The sequence below is a fragment of the Rhinolophus sinicus genome, chromosome 13, assembly GCF_057876585.1.
Source record: "Rhinolophus sinicus isolate RSI-liver-muscle chromosome 13, RSI-T2T, whole genome shotgun sequence".
Taxonomy (NCBI): Eukaryota; Metazoa; Chordata; class Mammalia; order Chiroptera; family Rhinolophidae; genus Rhinolophus; species Rhinolophus sinicus.
The window spans coordinates 53864316-53886834 of NC_142513.1; the positions used below are offsets into that span (position 1 = coordinate 53864316).

At 38.1% G+C, this 22519-nt stretch overlaps 1 protein-coding gene across 2 annotated transcripts in view; it reads right to left on the bottom strand.

The window, feature by feature from the left end:
* The window catches only part of LOC109444957 (uncharacterized), a 665687-nt gene that overhangs the window by 354999 nt on the left and 288169 nt on the right, over positions 1-22519 (bottom strand). For both annotated transcript variants that reach the window (XM_019726756.3, XM_088789330.1), the window contains exon 4: positions 12589-12669. The gene's annotated coding sequence lies outside the window, so the exon portion shown is untranslated. The remainder of the gene's footprint in view (positions 1-12588; positions 12670-22519) is intronic.

A 22519-nucleotide genomic window follows, 5' to 3' on the forward strand; every position in this document is an offset into this window, starting at 1 on the left:
TATCTGTCTCCAGCGCAGTTGACAAAACAAGGTAGTCTTGATGTCAAAACAGATTGGGAAGGAAGAAATAAAGACAGAAACTTGGACAGAGTTAAGAAAGAAGTCTTGCTTTTTCATTTCAAGTTTCTTTTTTTTTTTCAATTCTAAATTATCTCCTAAACAAACTCTTAGGTGCACCCAAAATAAAGCATTTACTAAACCACAAAAAATTAGTCAGAAAGCATTCTGCACCGCTAAATACACGTACAACAATTTGGCAGACAGAATCTTATGGATCCCGTCCCCCCCAAGTTAAAACCATGGCTCTCCATCGTGCTTCTTTGAGAGACAGAGCTTGCTGGAGTGATCTCGCTCTCTCTCCTTACTGACGCTCTCTTGCAGCATATTATGTTCAGCATGTTACTCCTTTCTAGGGGGACACAGACGTTCAGTCCACAGCACAGGTATAAACCGGATCGCCCTTCAAGAGGCGAACTGAATATCATCTCCCCTTGAAGACGTCCCCTGACTCACTTCACCTCTCTTGCGCCCCCACAGTACTACTTCCTGCACATTTCTATTCTACCCTTTTATTGTGCACCTCTGTTTCTATGGCTGTTCTTCCCACTGGGCCACTGTTGTCAAGCAGTGGACACTTGAGCGTTCATTTCCATTAGAGCATCTCTGCTAGACGTGACTAATTGATCACAGTACTTCCTCCTGCTGAGTAAGGATTCTCCTCAAAACAGTGCGACAGGCAGCCTCTTCTAACCAACTGGCATTGATACAGCCATAACATCTATTTGCCATATCTGCTCCTAAATGTACTGTCCTTGACGATAGGCATATCTTACCTGTCTGTGTGTTCCCTGCACCAGGTACATAGAATGGATGCCCTACATGCATTAAAAACCTTTTCAGAAAGATGCTTCCTGGTATATCTCTATTTGATAAGCAACACAATTCATTTCTACCTACCACATCTCTTTTATGGCAATGGCTTCTAATTTTCACCATCAGGGAGTAAGAAATTTGGCTGACTGTCCTAATAATTTTTCCTTTTTTTCCCTTCTAATTCTGTGTTTTGTTAAGTGTAGGCACAGCCCGTAGTTTTCCATCCTAAGTTACCAACCTTCAGTCCGTAATGGGGCTTTACACAATGGTCTTTATATTGTAGACATGATGCCTTTCAGAACTCAAGCTTTCTAAGTCAGGCATCAAGATAATGATTTAGTTATTTATTCCTTTGAACCTGCTCCTTTGGTGACTCATTTTTCTCCCTAACCCGTGCTATTATCCACTAATCCATACAATACTTCCCTTCAATATAGATGACACAGACTGTTTACTCAGGATGGTTTTGCAATATGCACCCTGACAAAGACTTTGCAAGCAGGAAGAATACAAGTTATTCAAGCAACTTGCAGAAAACAGCTGAGTGGTAGACCAGCTTAGCAGGGTGTTAAACATCCATTAATAATGGCACAGTGACAAACTTGAAGGTTTTGATTTTAGTTCAGATAAGCACTCCAAATTCAGGACTTGGCTAAATGTATCTCTAGGTTTCTCTTAGAGAAAACCTGGCTTATCCCCCCACGGGGCTGTTCCGCTTCATGAATGTTAGTTAGAGGGCAAACCTTTTCACAGTGGCTCATGTAATAATTATTATAATGTAATAATATGTTTCTAAATTATTATAAATATTGAACTTTGTAGGACAGTCCAGGTTTCAAATATTTGACCCTGTTTGTCCCCATATCTATGTTTCTTGGATTACAAGTATTGATTTTTGGCTCAGGAAATACCATCAAAATAGTCTAAAGCTTTTATTCCCATTTAGAAACTTTAGCTAAACTAATTCCATTCTCAGTGGAAGAAAATCACTATTTTTCTTCAATTTTCATTGATTCTCACGATTTATTGTGCACACATCTGTCTCCTCCACAAATCTGTGAATTCTTTGAAAATGGGGGCCATGCTGTTTATTTTTATATTCTATTATCACCTCTCCCGTTTAGGAGCTCAACTAGGAACTAGTGTTACTAAGAATCTGTGTTGCAAAAAGATTTATTTGTATGCTAATATTATGATCATTTCTTCAAGGTTTATGGGAAGTTTGATGACCATTGAAATGGTTGGTTTATCTCCAGTTTCACAAAAGTCAATTTGCTATCCTCAGTGATTACTATGCTTTGGTCAGTATGTTGATTACTTTACTCGAACTTTCTCGAGTATGTAAAACCCTTCTACGAAGTAAGTGCTATTATTATCGCCTCCTTTAAGATAAGAAAATTGAACAAAGTCAAATAAGTCCTCCATGACCATATGGTCCATGAGAAAGTGGGAAAGTCCTGATTCAAAACTAGATCGCGGACTCTGAAGCCCAGTAGTTTCCATTTCATGTCACTTCAATGAAGAAACCTATTTTGCCTTTACTCTCCAAGCAGAGAAAACAAAGTTTTTGTTTTGTTTTGATTTGGTTTAGTTTCTGATGCCTCATTTTTTTTCCCCAAGAAAAATTAAGTCTCTTGACTGGCTGCTGAAGATCAACACCTCCCTGTTTTCTTTGAGTCTTTTCATTTGTTGATGTCCACACTTCTGGTTCATCAGCAAGTCTCCTTATCTCCACTTTCAGACTCTCTCCAGAATCTCACCACTACTTATCACTTCCATTGCTCCTGCGCTGGCCCCAGGCCCCAGGCCTTTCACTGGGTCGCTGTAATACACCGCTCCTGACACCCCACTGCCACTATTCTTACATCTCAACAGACAATTCTCAAAATAGCAATCGGAGTGTTCTTGCAAAAAAACAAATCTGATCATGTCACTCCCTGCCCCCAAGTCCAGTGGCTTCCCGTCTCCCTCACAGTAACAGACCACGTCTTTCCAACAGCTCTACACAATTCACCAGTCCTGTCTCCACTCACGTCTTTGACTGATGTCATTCCCTTCTACTCTGCCCTGCGCTAACTCTGCCTCAGCCATGCCATCTCCTTTTTGTCTCTCCAACTCGTGACGGGCCTCAGGACCTTTGCACTTGCCATCACTTCTGCCTGGGATGCTCTTCCCCAGAGCAGCTACGTGGCTTTCTTCCTCACTTCCTTCAGGTCTTGGATTAAATCTCCTCTTTTCAGTGATGCCTCCTCTGACTGTGATATTTAAAATTATTATACACTTATTTTTCTCAATAGCACTTATCACCATCTCATGTACTATAGATTTCAGTTATTTGTTAGATGCCTGTTTCTACCCAGTAGAATGCAAACTCTCTCAGGGCAGTGATTTTATCTGTTTCATTCTTACATCATTGCTTTGAACACAGCAGGCACTTGATAAATATTTATACAATCTACATAGACCTCCACACCTAATAGTTTTCTACTGATGTCCTTCAAACTAGATTAAAAAGAAATTTTAGAGAATTTCGGGATTGTGAATTATAGTTTTAAGTAATCAACATAGCAGGGTAATTTTCTGTGGTGGTTGGTGTTGGGTAATGTACATTTCCATGTAACCCATTCATCAGTCATTTTACAAAAGATTTATGAAGTTTTCCCTGTCCACCAATTATTTTCAACCTTCCAAAACATAGATTTGAGCTGAATCAAACTCTAGTCTGGCCTTAGACTCTGATTATACCTTTCTCAGAGATGTTCACACTTGGTGTTAGGCAAACTCAACTCTACTTTTGCAAATATAAACTGCACAATAAGAAGAAAACCACCTTCAGTTTTCCATTAATTTTATCTATCTATCTATCTATCTATCTATCTATCTATCTATCTATCTATCTATTTATTTACTTACTTATTTAAAATTTATTGGGGTGACAATTGTTAGTGAAATTACATAGATTTCAGGTGTACAATTCTGTATTACGTCATCTATAAATCCCATTGTGTGTTCACCACCCAGAGTCAGTTCTCCTTCCATCACCATATATTCGATCCCCCTTACCCTCATCTCCCACCCCCCACCCGCCTTACCCTCTGGTAACCACTAAACTATTGTCTGTGTCTATGAGTTTCTGTTTCTCATTTATTTGTCTTGTTCTTTTGTTGTTTTCGGTTTATATACCACATATCAGTGAAATCATATGGTTCTCTGCTTTTTCTGTCTGACTTATTTCACTTAGCATTATACTCTCAAGATCCATCCATGTTGTTACAAATGTTCCTATATCATCTTTTCTTACCGCCAAATGGTATTCCATGTGTATATATACCACAACTTCTTTATCCATTCATCTATCGAAGGACATTTTGGTTGTTTCCATGTCTTGGCCACCGTAAACAAAGCCGCAATGAACATTGGAGCACACGTGTCTTTATGTATAAATGTTTTCAGATTTTTTGGGTATATACCCAGGAGAGGGATTGCTGGGTCATATGGTAATTCTATTCATAATTTTTTGAGGAACCTCCACACTGCCTTCCATAACGGCTGCAGTTTTCCATTAATTTTTACCAATAGCAGGATGCAAACATTTTTAAAAGAAAAATAAAGTTTGCATCTTTATAATTGAGATGCTGAGTTATTTCCCTGTGAATTTCATATGTAATTCTTCAAACTTTCTATGAGATTCCACAGTATGCATTTTTATAAGAATAATATGGGAGATAACTTAGAATACTCTATTAAAATGATTAATAAAATAATTAAGCCAAGCACTACAGAAACACAAAGGATAAATCTGATATTCTATTTATGTTTCTCTAAGTTAAGCTGTTGTCCAGATTAGTTTTTTTCTTATTTGTGCTATTTTTAAATTCATGTATTCATTTGTGCATTCACTCAAGCCTTACTCATTTCCAAAATATAACTTCAGCACATGATATGAGCTAAGAGCACATAAAGTATAAAAAGTAAGGCCCAGGAAGTCAAAGATCGTACACACTAGATAGGAAGATAAATCACTTTCGTAACTATTTCTCATTTCTTTCACTAGACATCAGGTACAGAAAAATTACTGGGGTGCACTGCTGGGAAGTCAGGGCATGAGGTAATGCCTTTAAGATAGAGGTCTCTGTGACTGAAACAGAAATAAAGTTTGGACACTTACACAGTGTAAGCTTGACGCGCTCAGAAAAATGGCCTCTCGGCAGCTCGGTGCAAAGGAAATTGCAGGTATAGATGCATTACAACACAGCAACCCTTCCCCTGTCTTCCTTTCTCAAATATCTTTCAAAATTCTTTCCTGGCTTTATTCCACAAAGCACAGGCGATCGTGCTGCATGAAAGTGGTCTGTCCTTCCCCTAAACACATGGTGAGCCTTTGGCTTGCGCTGAGGCACATTTTCCTCCAGGCAGCCTGCTTCATGCCTTGTCCAGGAGATGGGTCTCTGCAAGAGACCCTGCGACTCCCTTCCGCAGCTTCTTGCCTTCTCCTGTGATCGCACGCATCTTAAAATAGTACGATGGCTTGCTTGTCCAGTTTCCCCGCTAAGACGGTGAACTTGGGAAAGGTTGGTATTACTGGCACGTCTACTCCTTTGAGACACCATGCTTAGTACACTACCTGCATTTAAGTAGCTGTTTCATAAATATTAATTGAATAAATAAGTTGCTTTACATCCAATTGTACCTTAAATGTTTGATTTAGAGTGTTCATCGGCAATGATTAAGGAAGTAGTTAGGGAAGTGGTTAATTTTTAATAATTCACTGATGCTTGGGTGAACGGGTTTAGGCAGCTTCAAATGATCTTCGTGGCATGAGGGGTTAGGGGCAGGCGGAGGCACGCCCGAGACACAGGAGTTTCCAACGGACTTTGCATGAATAAGTAATATTTTTATCATTACTGCTTGTATCGTTGCTCTCCAAACCTCCAACAAGGTGGGCTGAAAGACCTTCAAGAGAGATCAAATTCAGCAGAATTAAAAATCTGAACTCCAAACGACAGAAGGAGGGAAGCACATACAAGTGTACTTGTTCAGTCTTGCTACTATTTCTTGGACTCGATCTTGGTTTAAAACATAATAAGCAGACCCCAGCTTGTCATACCTACTTTCTCCCAGGGGTTTGAAACTGTAATGAAAGCATTTTAACTCAGTGGTAACTGGATTAGAGTAATGCAAGAACCTGCCACCCTGGGACCTCTTGCTTGTGTCTCGGCCTGAATAAATGTGCATGGAAATTGTTTTAAACTGATGGCTGTGGAAGATCACAAGTTATAGTAATGTTGACAGTCTCAGCTTGGAACCTGGCAAAATAGCAAAAAAATGTGGAACCGGGATTGAAAACAGCTCATTTGCTGACATGAAAGCAGCACTCAGGTTTAGATGTACAACCTTTGCAGGTCAATGGTGACAGTATTTGCAAAGTGCCACCAGCATCTCTACTGCAAACTGAAGCAACTTAATAGGAATCCTCGCTGCAAATCTAAAGCAACTTGGCTTTTTTCCAGCCTCCGGTACTCGTAAGAAGCCATAAGGAGAAGTTTCTCAGATTTAAAGTGGGCGAAAGGATACTAAATCTTCCATCTCCTGGAGGCTGGATGGGAAATGAAAAGGGATAGTTGTCACATTCTGTCACAGCTGAACACCGTGGAAATAATCTAATCGGTGTGTTCCCTTCCCAAGTCACCGGTGTTTCAGTGTGAGTTCCACCTCCATTACTTCACAGGTTTGTTGTTCTGTGTCACAGAGGCAAACATCTGTTGGCGAAGACGAGGGAGGGGAAGAGGGTTTCCATCGTCCTCACGAACATTCGCAGGGAAGGCCTGGTGAATTTACTGCCAGGGAAAAGTGACAGCGTGTCAGCTTCCAAGGTCCCAGCTTTGGGGAGGCACCAAATGTGAACTCCTGACCAACAGTGAACAAAATGTGCGTCTTCGGCACAGTGTAAGCACACGCTGGGCAGAGTGGACACAAAAAGAATGCTCCAGAAGGGACACAAAGTCATAGTATTTTGATCTCCTGTAACTGAGAATCCAACTTTGCTTCCTGGAAAGCTGAGTTTGGTTCCTCAAGGAGATTCGAGTGGAGTCCATTTTGCATAGAACATCATTTGGGTCCATAGAACCAGTGAAATAATTCGAGTCACTAAGTTATACATTACAGCAGGAACTTGAAAATATCAGGTGGTTCTGTTTTCTGCCTTCAAGCAGAACGGCTAGCACGGTCTCCATTTTACAGATGAGGTAAGTGAGGTTCAGAGGTCAGGTGAGTTTATACATGGTAGGTGGTGAAATGATACTAAACTGTAGATCAGGATTATATTTTATTGATTTATGGAAGAGCCAGTACCCAGGAGAGAGTACAGCACATAGTAGGTGCTTAGCAACTGTTTGTTGAATTGGACCTTGCTAGACTGGTAATCAGCATGAAAAGCTCACTGTCCCAAACCCTTTGAAAAACTGCCATGGCTCACAATACTTCTAGCAGCATATTTATGCATTTGTTTATGAGTTTGTATTTCATCTCCTTGCACGAGGACTGTGAGACTTTTAGAATCCACACTCAATCAAGACATCAGATGGCTTGGATTTCTAACTAACAGTTTACATTTTGAGGTAAGTTGGTTTTGAATTTTCCTAACTTTTTGAATTGGAATTAAAACAAGTACTTAATATCACATAAGGGAGGCATGCCAAAAAACTATCCAGGTTTTTCTTCAATTTCAAAAGAGAGATAATGGCTTGCTTCGAACTGAAATGAAAGACCGAGAGGGAAGCCCTAGGAATACCCGACTTCTACCCTCTTTTTATTTCTGTTTTGCCATTTGGTTGTGTGTGTTTGTTTGTGTCTACATGTGTTTCATTTCTTCCCTTTTGTACACCTGTGACACCGTGTCCATTTTCTCTTCTCTAAAGAGATAAAAAGCTATGACACTAGGCGCAGGATTTGCCTCTAAACTGGAAGCATGGGCCTAACCCCCAAGCTTCCCAATTATGCCACGAACAGGCAGCCATTTCAAAGTCACATAATGGACGCAGACAGCTGGTATATTTAGTATCTAAGGAATGGCCTTTCCTTTTCTTTCTATTTTTCTTCTCTTTTCCCTCAGTAGAAACTAAAATTTTATTATGAAAACCATAGATAAGTATATCAACTGCTAGGAGGCTGGCACAGCAGAATACAAGGAAATAAGAGATAAGGGAATTTGGTCAAATACAAAAAGTACTGTGGAATTTAAACCAAATGACAGCTGATAAGGCTTTTCCTGAGTTTCTATTAAAAACGTAATAAATAAGAAATCCAAAAATATTTCCTTCCAGTCCCAGCCCTTTTGTTACTATATTACTCGTCATAAATGTACAGAATGTTCATCAGTGCTGGGATTCTATTCACAGCCACCAAAATAACTTGGCTGGAGTCATGTTATAGATATGACAGCCTCAGACTGATGCCTGTGAGTCTTAGTGAAGTTTGTCACTTGAATAAACAGACCTTCTTTACACACTGGAGGAAGTGACCCCATAAACCTGCATGGCTGCCATGTGGTAAACGCAGGATTGACTCAATCAAAACACAGATTCAAAAACAGTGGTGGGAATTTTGCTTATGATGCTGTGTAGGGAGAATTCATTTTTCATCATATAATTTTATTATTGTTTTAAATGTATATAGTTCTCTAAGGAGCTAAAGATTCTGAGAGTCATGGGTCCTTACTGATATTTCACGTCCGACTATGGAATTTAAATTGACCCAAAGCAGACGGGTTTTAATAGAGTGAATCCCCCTACATGTGAATTTGCTCCATCTCAGGGCCTTTGGAAAGAGATGGCGATCTGAACAAAAAGGAACTCCAGCGGTTCCCTGGATGACGATGGCCCTGGGCCTGCAGCTTGAGTGTGGCTGTGCTGTCAGGTGCACAGGGTGGCACATCAAACGTCCCCCTGCACAGGGTGGCACATCTGCGAGACTCAGCATTCCACACGCTCTGTTTATATCTGTCTTGGGATGGGCCATGGGAAGAAGGATCACCTTATTGGATAGCAGATATTCAAGCCATTTTATGGGACTCTCTTTTGTTCTTATGTCACACACACACACACACACACACACACACACACACACCTTTCATCTGGTTGAATTTATGTTTTTAAGCATTTATCGACAGATTATTTCAGAGCTTAATATCTATGTATCTCAACAGACTGAAAAAGAATAGACAAAGACATATTTAATTCTTTACGGGGGGGGGGGTTCCTACCACCTTAGAATGGGAGGAAACCAATATTATCAACTTTCAGTACTAATTTCGATTGAATGTGACAACAATCCTTCCTAGGCATAGTCAACTCAGTGCCATAAATAGGTCACATTTACTAATAGCTCTGGGTATCGATCGAATCATGAGTGAACAGAACTGGCACCAAGTCAAACCAGAATCCATCAGGAACTGGTGGTGAGGACCACTGGGATATTTACAGGGTCATCATCCAATACCTATTTTTAAAAAATAGTTCATGTTTTCACTCTCCAGCTAGTTTAAATTCTCAAACACTCGGCTTTCTGGGCCCAGGGCGCTGTTGGTATTCAGAAGGTATTGAGGAATCCAGGCTTGTGTGGAACATGGAAGATAAAGATAAAGTTTCCCCAAGTTAATTATTAAGATGTTTAGAGAATCATCATAGCTAGAAAATCTAACTTTGGCCTTTTTTTTTTCTTTCTTTCTTTCTTTCTTTTTTTTTCTTTCTGCTACTGTTAAAGCTATCTACTTCTCTTACTGAAAACAATTTAAGATTTGGTATCAAAAGAACATTTCCATTCATTTTTAAACAGAAGTCTCATAAATCTTTGTGGCTTCTGTGCTATGACCCAGAATAAGAAATTAATGTGAGGTTGGATATAGGCTGACACCTTGTTCTCCATGTTTCCTACTATTTATGCGAAAAATCTGCTTCAACATGACCTCTGAATAGTCAAATAAAATTCCTTCCTACCACATGCAAAAATATTTGACTAATGAGTGACCATAATTAAGTGAATTGCGATGTGTAAGGTGGTTAGAAGAGTGTCTGGCATGCAGTGTTATGTAAGCGCTGCTAATCACAATTATTATTATCTTTGTCAATGCAGATTTTTAGATTAGGACACAATTATTGGGGCAATCTAATTTGTCTGGGCCTCGTAACCAACCAAAATCTGCAAAACCTGGGACTTGTGGCAGAATAGGGACTAAGTCTTCATTCTTTTCTTATTGTTTGATCGTCGATTTTGAGTTTTTGAAATTTTTGATGTGATTTTTAGAGTCATTATTTTATATTCTATGAGAAATAATTTTTTAACTGAAGAAAATGCTCGAGCTCTGAGAATTAATTTTAAAATAATTTCATTGACTGTTTTGATTAATGAAGCTATATCCTAGGACTTGGTGACATCTTGAATTTCACTGACAGCTATAAACCTCCTTTGTGGGTGAGTTTATACGGGTGCATATGGGTGTAATTATCTGTCCAGCTTCTATGTATGTGACTCTAGAATGCCCTGTGGGTAAGCTTGAGTTTTTCCTTTGTGTTTCATAAATTCTGAGCATTGCTCACATCTATGAGCTTATCTGTGCCAAAAATAAAAAATAATTCAGAGACAGAGAATGTTTTCCATAGACTTTTAGTTATTGAAAAGCATGTTCTCTAGAAACTTTGTGTGTGTGTGTGTGTGTGTGTGTGTGTGTGTGTATTATGAATGAAAATGTCATATATTGATTTACTTAATCTTACTCTGTGGTTACTTACAGAGAACTTCTGGAACTAGTTTTAGTTGTGCTGAATGAAACGAAAAATAAGTTTTGCACTTCTTCAAAGTGGAAATATTTTTGCAAATGTTTTTGGGCTTTAGCATGCTGTTAACTAGTTACCCAGGATATGCAGTGATACCTCTGAAAACAGTGGTATAAGTATTTGTTTAACTATATAAAAGTATAATAACTGAACATTGCCTGTTTTAATTTTCAGCTTTACCTACAAGGTCATCTGTACTAAAACAGTTTGAAATCTACCATGTAGTAAAATGATAATTGGGGAATATATGGTCAGGAGTACAAGTGATTTTAACCTAGCTAATTCATAAACAAAAATTAACTTAATTAGCTCTTCTCAATAGCAATGTCTGTGGTTTCATGTACAAATCATCCCCAAAGTCTTGGTCATAATCTTATTAAATATAAGAGACTATATTTTTCATAATTAATCACTTAAGATGCTTTAAAAATTTAAATGGTTATCTAAAACAAATCAATTAGCAAAATTTTTGTTTACTTTTATGTTATTAAATTACCTTAATGACATAGTGGAAAGGGCAGTATTTATCAAGCAGTTGATCTATTATGAAATATTTTTAAAATGTTTCACAGGATAGTTATGCCTTGAATTAGTTACAACTGACTGTTGTTTCTTTTACCTTAATAACTTCCATATTTAAGTAATTCTGTATTATTTTAATGAAAAAACTCTATGTTTTAATTATAGAGAAATGTAGGTAGATTTTTCTGCCCAGTAAAAATTACAATAGACTGCTTCACCGCTGTCATTTCATCAAAGCTAAAGACATACACACAAACGTGCGTGCACACACACACACACACACACACACACTCAGCTCATCAGGCTGTTACACTGTCAACGTGTGTGTGAGGAGCTGAGTGTGTCTGTGTGTGTATTTGTGCACATCACACCCCCTAAATTCAGGTGGCCTCAAGCTGTGCCATATCATTCCAGCCTCAATTAAACTTTCCAAGGTCAGCAGCGCTGTACCAGGTCAGACATAAATAAGGCAGAAGAGAGTCCTAGGGTACAGAAAAGCCATATTTATTCTTTATCCACCGTTCACGGCTATCACATGAAGCCTGGCAGGGAGGGAAGACAGAGGAAGAAAGAAGGACTCTCAAAAATGAACTTGTTGGAAAAAAAAAATCAGTATGTGAAAAATTCAAGACATAATGAACTAGTAGTAGGTGTGTACATATTTTCCCCCCTCTAAGAATTCAACTTTAACCAGAATCCAGAGGGAGAATACGAAGGTATGATTCCAAATCATCAACCCAGAAATCAAGAGACCCAATCTCTAATTTTCATTGTACCACTAACCAGTATGGGAATCTTAAACATATATTTTATCACCCTCAGTTTCCTCTTCCATAAAACAAGAAATTTACAGCAGATAAATGTACTGAATTTTCAAGTTCTAATTGCACTTTAGTCTAAATTCCACTTCAATAGTATTGGCAAACAAAGTCCAATAAACTAAGTTATAGATGAGAACTCGACTGAAAGAACGTATTTGTTCATGTATAATATCCAGGGATTAGTTTTCAGAATATATAAAGGACTTCTATAACAAAAAAAGAAGACACACAAACTTCCAAAAAAATGTACAGATAAAATTAACAGGTAATTCTCTGAAGAAGAAATCATATTGGCCAATAAACACTTGAAAAGATTTCCAATCTCCTTAGTAAGTTGGGAAATGCAAATCACACCATGTCGCACCATTTAACGCCCACTAGTTTTGCAAAATTAATAAACTTGACCATGTTGAGCTAGGGGTGAAATTCCCAAATTGTGCACAAGGCTCCAAAGTATCACAGAAAAATCACTGACGCTTTACGGGATATTGAAAAATTGGAAAGGAAACACAAGAAAATCTGTGAAGTTTGTGTTCTCTTACCTTTGACAGTGTCAACTTTAGATTGTGCTACGTTCTTTTCAGCAACGTCAGATCTTTTCAAAGCTATGTTTTCAGGGTTTGCTAGAATAAAAAGAAAGCGCAGTGTGACTTCCACAGTTTATTCTTTCCCTGCCAGTGCATTTTTTCCTCTCTATCAGAGCCAGATTAAGCTTATTTAAAAGAAATTTACATCAAGAAACCTCTTTCTCCCTTGTTTTTCAAAACAAGTTGCAGCAACTTGCTTTGTAGGCCCCACCTAACACCAGTACAAGCCACCTCTGAGTCCTCTAGACACAGCTCTCCCTCTTCTAAATATTGCAATACTGGAAGGTATTGTGTTTCCCCAAAAATAAGACCTAGCCGGACTATCAGCTCTAATGCATCTTTTGGAGCAAAAGTTAATATAAGACCCGGTATTATCTTATCTTATAGTAAACTAAGCCCAAGTCTTATATTAATTTTTGCTCCAAAAGATGCATTAGAGCTGATTGTCCAGGTAGGTCTTATTTTCGGGGAAACACGGTAACATGACAGAAAACCTGCCACACTGATTTCTGTTTCCTATTAAAATCACTTGGATAATTTGCAATCACCTCAAAGACAATAAAGATACTAACTATGGGATGGACACTCAGTCCTATCACAAGTTCAAGTTAGATTTGTTCCAACATCTATCGAGTTATTCATTAACTTATAAAGGTAAGAGGAAGGTGTGTGTATCACTTCGTTTTGTGAGGTAGGTCCAGTCTGTTTGAATCTCCTAGCTAAACTAATCTTTCCCTATCCAGAATTCTGCTTATATCTGCGACAGAACCCAGCAGTGGGGATGCCAAGGTCCCTTTCCCAAGGGCTGGCCCGGGACTCTGCAAAACAAAAGCATCACACCGTCTCCCTGGCACATCCACTTGGAGCATATGAAGATTGCTGCAAAATTCACAGCAGTACTAGCACTGAGCACACAGAATCACAGAGATTCAAGGAGGAAAAAGGGGTAAATCTCAACAATGGTTATGATGTTATCAGTAACAATTGGGGCTTTACGATCGATACGATTCTTTTACAGACTTCTTAATTTGATTATTATAAGAACTCTGTAAATTCAGGAACAGGATGGCTAGCATTTATCATGGACATGTGATTGCCAGATACTCTGCTGAGCACTTCACATGCCTTCACTTGCTCCAAACCTTGGATGCTCTAATTCTTGCTTTCCAAGTCAAGGGACTGATCTCTGGAGATGAGAGCTGATGTGACCAAAGCTACAAAGCCATGGAGTGGCTGAGCCAGGACTCGATTCTAGAGTAACGGGGTGGGGACAGTGTTATTCTTATACCATCTGCCACCCAATTCTTGCAGGGAGACAATTGTTGGGAGGATCATGTTTGGCTAAATGCCTCACAGAAGGATTTGGACTTCTTAATGTCACGGAGGTGATTAACAGTGGTGTGAGAGAAGGCAGATACATGAGGAAACCTGTAAAACTATTGAACATGTGATGGGCGTCCTCACCCGAAATCATTACAGCCCATTAAACTTTTGAAGGTGGTTTTATGTTTGTTTTATTTGTTTTGGAGTGGACACTGAAGAGTAAATTTTATCTTGCAGTAAAGGTGCTAAGAATAGACGACAGCGCTTAGAAAGGTTATGGAAACGCGGGATGGGGGGTTATTGTCCTAAAGCCACGATGATGTGAAATGAGTTCTGCTATGAATTCAACTTGAGAATTAAAGAAACTGAGTCACAGTAAGAATTTTTTCTGGGTCACCAAACCACTCAGTGTTCCAGCCAGAATTTGAAGCCATGGAGTCCGTCAGTTATACAATAGAGCCTCTCCAAAATCCTGGGATTCTTTTGCTTTTAAGAATTTAAAGAATTGTAGTACGTAGGAGAACAATTTCTGATCCAGTAATGAGAAGTCAGAGGAATGTCAAAAAGATTGTTTTCCTTGTGCCAAGGGGAACTGTGAATAATACGAGGGACCTTAGAGAATTGGGATTAAAAATAGGGCAAACAAGAAGTGATTCCAAGAGAATTATTTTCATGAAAAAAAAAAAATACATTGAAAAAAATGATACCATATGGGAAAATTACCTAGTTGACATATTTTTTCTTATCCTAGGAATTTCCCCAAAAATTTCATTAGTGAAATCTACATCTAAGCAGCCGCTATGCTAAGCAAGAGAGATGCAGGGGGAAGTAGAATATTATTAGGCAGAATTCTTTGCTTCTTGGATCTTGGCACTCAAAAGCACCTAACCATCCAGGGAAAAGGAGTAAGAACCGGAGATTCAATCCATTTTGGAGGACTGGCTCCGTACCCATTGTGAGAAGAACACATCAGAACAGCACAGGGTGTGTGTGACATCGATACATTAATCAGAGGCTATAATTATGGGGAATAGACACTGGACACCCTGGAAAATAAACAGTGTCCTGTAGAAAGGCAGAATGGAACTGTCATGACCAACATGTGGCACATCTCTCTTTAGCGAAATGGGAAGCCCCTGAGTATTTCGTATCTTTCCAAGGTTTCCCGGATGAATGTTTCTTGGTGCTCTACCCCAGAGGCATGCCGTCACGTGATGTTTGTGCCCACCCTAATCACAATTTAAACTCATTTATCCATGTTCAATTACAAAATAGAAGGAACAACTGGAAACATTCGTTCTTAGGATAATTCTGCACATTCTTTAAGAACGTTGTAAAAGCACCCTTCAGTTTTTGGTTTTCTTTTCTGAAGAACAAATAATCTCATCTCCTTTTATCTTTCCTCAGAGGTCCTATTTTCCCATCCTTTAATCATTTTTATTGTTTCCACCTGTACCTACTTTAGTTTTTCCTGTCCCTTTGAAACTGTGTATCTGCAAATTAGATACAGTACAACCAACATTGGATAGATCTAAAATACCTACGGATCTAGTATTGGAACAACTATCTGTCTCTGGGTAAGACAACATATAGGAAATGGTGGTAAGGACTAGGAAAAAAATGGGAAAACTCAACTACTACCATATAAGGATGTTTTCAGATCCAGAAAGTAGTTTTAAGTAGTGGGATTTGCCCTAAAGAGAAATGAGAAAGTGCAGAACAATATGAGAAAATGGCTACTACGGAAGCTGAATAAAAAGTGAAGAACACAAAAATGATATCCATACAATGATTACAACTGCAAATGTATGCCTGCAAATAAGCAGGCAAGCACAGAAAAGAACATATACAGGGGAAACTTTTCTTAGAGTAGCACAACTTTCTGCATTTTTTTCAATTTTAATTTTCCCGATTTTAGCAGTGCTGTGTGCACAATAAGGGAAACAATTTTAGAGGAACTATTTGGTGAACCCAAAATAGAAGACTAGGACACCTAATAAGGTAATAATACCTAAGAACAGTTTAAAATGCGCTCCAAGTGCATACAGATACAGATGTGTACTTTTAAAATGCATTTAGTAAGTCCTATAGGGACCATCTACTTTTGCTATTCATGCTTGTAATTGATAGAGTGAAAAATAAAGACGGAATCTGTAATCTGGAATTCCTTGCTCTATTCCTCCAAATAGAGTGGCAATAAAAAATCAAAACAGCAACTTTAAAAAGCAGGTAAACACAGAAAAAGGAGGCTCAGAATTTTAGGTCTAGACGGTCCCAAGGGTAGGACTGGATTTCTCCTGGGAATATACCAACAGAAGGACACAGAACACAGAACACAGGTGAGTTCTGTTCCAAGGCACCTAGATATTTGTACATCATACTCCATTAGTACCGCACGTGACCCAGGAGTAAGCGATTCCCTTTAGAGAAGAGTGTTAGGACTTTGTCATTTCTCTGTGGGCAGAGACCATGTTTCCTGTCAGTTGACGTCTTTTACAAGTGTGGTCAATGCAGGGGTTTCTAAGTGTTTGTTCTTGTCTTGGCTCATAAGACAAAAAGAATATCATAAATCATAATTTAATGAAATTCCATAGAATTTTGAGCCTAAGATTTAATTTTGTTGTAATTTATCAGGTTTGTTTCCTTTATGCTCAATATAATATTATATTAAAATTAACCAGGTGAGAATATAGAAATATATGTTTATGTATTCTCACTTGGTTAATTTTAATCGCTTGAGCTTTCATTTAATATTTAGTTCATAGCTCAAAATGCTGCTTGAAGCTTTTGTGAAACATTAGTGCCGGTTTCTCGTCTTCACCTTGGAGCTGTAGAATATTTTTTCACTTTAACTCCTGATATCCATCCTAAACTCAAGTACCATTTTTCTGCTGTTATCTGAATTAATAATACCAGCCCACTGTTTCTACCAACAAAATAAGTGTCCTGTGGAAGATAAGAAAGTTGCCTGAAGTCTTGAACATGGCAAAAACAAATTTCCATACTTCTAATAACCAAGATGTGGTTATTCTAAAAAGAAGTTATCCAAGTAAGATTTTTAAAAGCTCCTCCTTCTTTCCACCATATTCCAGTATTCTTTGTGTGTGTGTGTGTGTGTGTGTGTGTGTGTGTGTGTGTGTGTGTGATTGGAGGCATATTCCCAAGGATCTTAAGGTTAGGAAGGCAGCCTTCAGAAATCAGACCTTCAGCGAATATCACCATGTAGCTTCTGATTTAGTAAACACACCAACTTTGGAAAGGCTGAGTTAATATGTACCGAGATACAATACTGTCAACCAATTATTTAAAGAAAGTTTCTGGATGGACAAGGAAAAAAAAAAAAAAAAAAAAAGAGTTTCTAGGCTTCCTGGACCTCAGGCAAATGACTTGAGAAAATCAGACTTAATGTTGGTAATTGACCTTCTCTAGTCAACATAGGAGACTTTGCAGTTGAATTGTTTTTTTAATCTCACTTGAGTGAATTTCCTCGTTTTGGTATTAAAGAAATTTTGGAAGGAAGTGTTTTATTTAGTCCAAAGGTGTAATGTATTTTTTCAGACAGAGAGGTCCTTGCTCTGGAGTGCCAGCGCCTCACAGTAACTGTAACCATGAGGGCTTCAGGAGAATAAGATGAAAACAATGGGAGGGTTTCTGCTCATCTATGTGAGGTGACTGATATTTTTATGGGAGTCTCTTGGTAAGACGGTCCTTGACAAATGCTGATTTTTAGTTTGAATGGACCTTTCTGATAGAGTTTTTAGAAATCATCTTTTTAAAACCAGAAAACATGCATTTTGGAGCAAATGAGAGTATATGCTTTGGTATCTCTTCTCCCAGGTAGGATAGTTTTTTCTACAGCAACAGAAGACGAAAATGAGTCCATTAAGTTTACTTAGAAATGATTCAAAGATATCTATGTGAGCTCCATGAGCTATGTCAACATTTTCTTGAAAGATATCTGCGATTATTTGATGTTTACTTTTTTAAGGATAGTATTTGTAAGTTAAAGTGTGCGGGAACATTTTATTACATTTTAAATGTAATTCCTGATCCCGAGATGCTGTCCATATAAATCTGAACAAACCCAAGACATCGCTATCTATATTAGATCAACAAATCCTCTCACTCCCTGGGCTGGTGTTAAGAATAAGCAGCAAAAGTGAAATTCCTTGGTAATAAAACTTCTGTTTCTTGACAAGTATGATGTCAGGACATTTTTTTGCTAGGCTGCCTACACCTTTCAAAGTAGGTTACACTACACAGTACGATTATGTCTTCCTGTAACCTCTATTTCAAAAGCGCATGGTGTGTAAATAATACACTTTTCTAACAACTGTTTTAATGGTCACTATTTTTAAGGTCATCATCATGTGAAATTCAGAACTACGAAATGCTGAAAATCCAATTTTGCTTCAAAGGAAAGCATGTTTTCTTTCCCCCCCGCTTTTGGTTCTTTTATTCCTATTTCTTAAAACGGCAACCTCGATGAGAATTGGCATACTCATTCATCAAAGTTCATTTGTGCCAACATCAGGTTAAATCCTTTTTCTAAGTTTTAAAAAGCGGCATGGCGTTGGGCATACCTATGTAGGTATGCTATGGACTTCACAAATGATGACATTGCACTTTTCTCCTTGAAACCAGATAAATATGATCTTTTCAGGGCCAAAAGACACAAATTTATCTCTTCCTATTGCCCCCAGGTGACAGGATGAGATGCTGTGTCTCTTGGTTTCTGCAGGAAAAAAATACCACCCAATTACTGCCAACTAGAGCACCCCTGAAACGATTTCTAGATCTAGTCCCCCACCCAAATAACTATAGGTATATATGTGTGTGTATACACATATATGTACACACACATATATACCTATATACATTACATCCATTATATAACATCCATTATTTTGTATGATTATGACATGTTATTATAGACATTTGGAAAATTACAAAAAATTACAGTGGAAAAAAATTATTTCTAATTCTGCCCAGACAATCATGATTTGTATTTTGAGGTATAATAATCCTCTGCCAACCCCAGCATTGCTAACTGAAGTTTTGAGATGACACTGTTTTGGATCATTTGCCAACATTTAAAATCCACACCTATTTACTTATGTGGAATTCAGTTCAGGCTCCTTCAGAAAGTACAGAATGAGATGTTTAAACTCCACCCCTTTGATAGGAAAATAAAGGGAAGAGACATGCAAAAGTGTGATTTTTGTATAAAGATCTGGGAGGTATTTAAACTGCGGAAACATGTTAAAATGAAATGAAAGGGAAAGAGGATCAACGACAACAAGACAGGTTAAAAAATTCAAAATAGCACGCGCATAATTTATAATACAATTGCCTTTAGTAGATAAAGGGCATGAAAAATATTTCACTGGAAGATGAAGAAGGAAAATCAGGTGTTAAATAACTACCGAAGCAGATTTTTTTTTAACACTACAGATCCTTTTCAGTTTGTAACATTACTTTCTATGCTTTCAATATAAGGCATTTTACTATTTTCCAGTAAAAACCTTATTTCCCATTAACTGTCAATATAATTGCGGTTTTGTCTTTCATTAGACTCCTAGAAATTTTACTTCCATATTAATAAGGACTACCTACATACATCTTTATGGTCTTTTACATTTACATATTTATACTTTTTTTTTCTTTCACAAAAATGGAATAATAGTATTTTGTAACTTGCTTTTTCTCTAACAGCACAATATAGGTTTGTCTTCCATAACGCTGTATTTTCTTCTAAATAATTTTGCATGGCTGCCTAGATTCCTATCAATGAATGAGACATAACTTCTTAAAGCTTCTTGGATGTCTATAAGTGAACTTTCACAATACTCAAAAATATCATTAAAATATTTTGCCATTGCTATAAATGAAATAGTATATCTTATTGTTATATTATTTTGAATTTTTGACTACCAGGCATTTTAGAATACTTTTTATATGTTTATTTTCTAGTGATTTTCTTCTGTGAAGTGCCTTCTTAATATTTTCATGAAATTTTTTAATGGAAGCATTCTTTTCTAAGAGCTTTTAATATATGATAGTTTTTTTTTGTTTTGATTTTTCTTGAGTTGATCATTGCCTTTTAGATAATTTCAAAATTTTGGTTAAAACACAGGAGATTACTTTTGCATTCAGCCAAATCCACTAATCTTTTCTTCAGATTTTCTGTCATTATCATTATATAATTCAAACTGGTCTGGTCTTATTCATATATAAGTACAAATATCACATTCACATAATATTTTCATCAATACCCTTTAGATCTCTAAATTTCTTATGAGCTTCTTTAGAGATTTTTCTATGTGTATTCATGAAAAAAAAAAAAAAATCTATGACTTAGAGCCATTATCTTTCCTTCTGAAAAGACTGAAGGAATCAGCTACTTTACTGGCTAATGATATTTGTACCTAGTTTTCTTATTCCTTCCAGGTAAATTATTTCCCAGAGAGCCTCTGATTTCCTACACAAATATGTCTCTGTTTGGCACAGACCAACAGATTTTCAGACATACTCTGACAAACTGAATATCTGTTCTGTCCAGCTGAGACCCCAGGGACATATAGGTATGTTCCACCCAGAGGTTAGGTACCCTTCCAAATGCCAGAGGGATTCTACCTTCCTACAAGGTGGGCAATTTATCTCGGTGTCTAAAATATTATTAACTAATATTCATTGTTCTGACTGATGGGGAATTGGAACATTTCTTTCTGAGTTTTCATATGGGAAAGTAGAGGTAAGAATAGCAGCCCACACTATCTTTTTGTATTCCAAACTCAGAAGTTTTCGCTCAAAGGAATTGTAGTATTTTTCAGTTGAAATTAAATCTCAAGCAATTGAAATATATAAAACTCAATACTATAATGTATGCTAAAATACATTCTTTTAGCCCAAAGAAAAATATAGTAGCAGATGGAACTTAGCATCTTCTTCAAGACAGATTGCAGGGTACCAGAAGGGTGAGTATCGTGGTAAACATAAAAGACCTATTTTTGTAGAATTTTCATGTCAGATATACATATAGCTTTAAAAGACTAATGTCTGTTTTAGGCAAAAAAAGAAATAATAATGTGTTGTGGGATCTATAACATATATAACAATAAAATATAATAAAACAAGAGAATAAAGGGTATCACCCAATATGATCTGGCTGATATTTAGTGAATGCTATACCTAACAAATACACATGAAACATTTATTAAAATGGACTTTAGACTGAGTAGTAAAACATCTTAATAAATATGGAAGGCTTAAAATCATTCAGTTTATATCATCTGACCACAACGGTATTTGATTACACATTAACAGTGACGAAATATCTGAAAAAAATCCCTAAGCATTTAAAAATGTATCAAGACACCTCTATAGAAACCATGGATCCAAAAATAAGTCACAAGTAAGAAGTAGAAAATACTTTGGGTTGAATAATAATAAAGCCACAAAATTTGGTGGATGAAGTGGAGGCAGCACTTAGAAGAAAATTGTAACTTTCAATGCTTATATTACAAATTAAAGAAGACGTAAAATCAATTATTTAAGCTTCCTCATTAAGAAACTGAAAAAGAAGTGAGAGATCCAAAGTGGCAGTGTAGATAACCACTGTGCTCCCTTCTGTGAACACACTAAAATTACAACTAAATTATAGAACACGTAACCTGGAGAACCATGTGAAGCCTGGCTGAACAGAAGATTTATAACTAAGGATATAAGAAGCCACGTTGAGACTGGTAGGAGGGGCGGAGACGCGAAACAGACCCCATACCTGCCTGCGTGGTCAGTGAGAATCAGGAGCGATATCTCGGCTACGAAGTTTCCCCCCAGAGGAGCGAGAGGCCACCAGCCCCACATTGGCCACCCCAGCCCAGAGTAATGAGGCCAGGAAGAGGAGCCCCCACGACACCTGGCTGTGGGGAAAAACAGTGGGGATTCTGACCATCCAGGTGGGACGGGAGGAGGTGGGAAACCCAGGTGTCTTTTTAAATTGCCCGCGCACAGAATTCCTCGCTCACAGGCTCTCACCTTGGGCTCCAATGTAGTGACGGTGACTGGGGGGGTTGTCGGAGGCACATGGGGAGTAGATTGAGGTGTGTGGCTGCAAGGCCAGGGCTGGTGGACAGTCAGCATTTTCCCTGTGAAGCGACCTCCGCCCAGGCAGCCGGCAGCCTGGTGCCATCTTTCTTGTGTTGAGCCCGCCCCCTAGGCTTACGGCCAAATCGGAATCTGATTGGCCTGGTGAGCTCCGCTGAGAGCCCGCCCCACCCAACGCCCCCAATGCCGGAGGTACTTTCTCTGGAGCAGCCAGCCCCACACACATTGCACTCTTTCTTGGGAAACTATAGGAGTTTGCAGGCCCCAGGCAGGCAGGGACTGGCCTCCATGTGCTCTGAGACATTTGCTGAGTATCTCCAGGCTCAGCACTGGCACCAAAGTGGAGTTTACATTAACCTGGTGACCACAACTCTTCCCACTCTAGTGATTCTGAGACCCTTCCTCCCCCAACTTGTGTAACACACAAGGCTTTATCAGGGGCTGAACATTAAGGGAG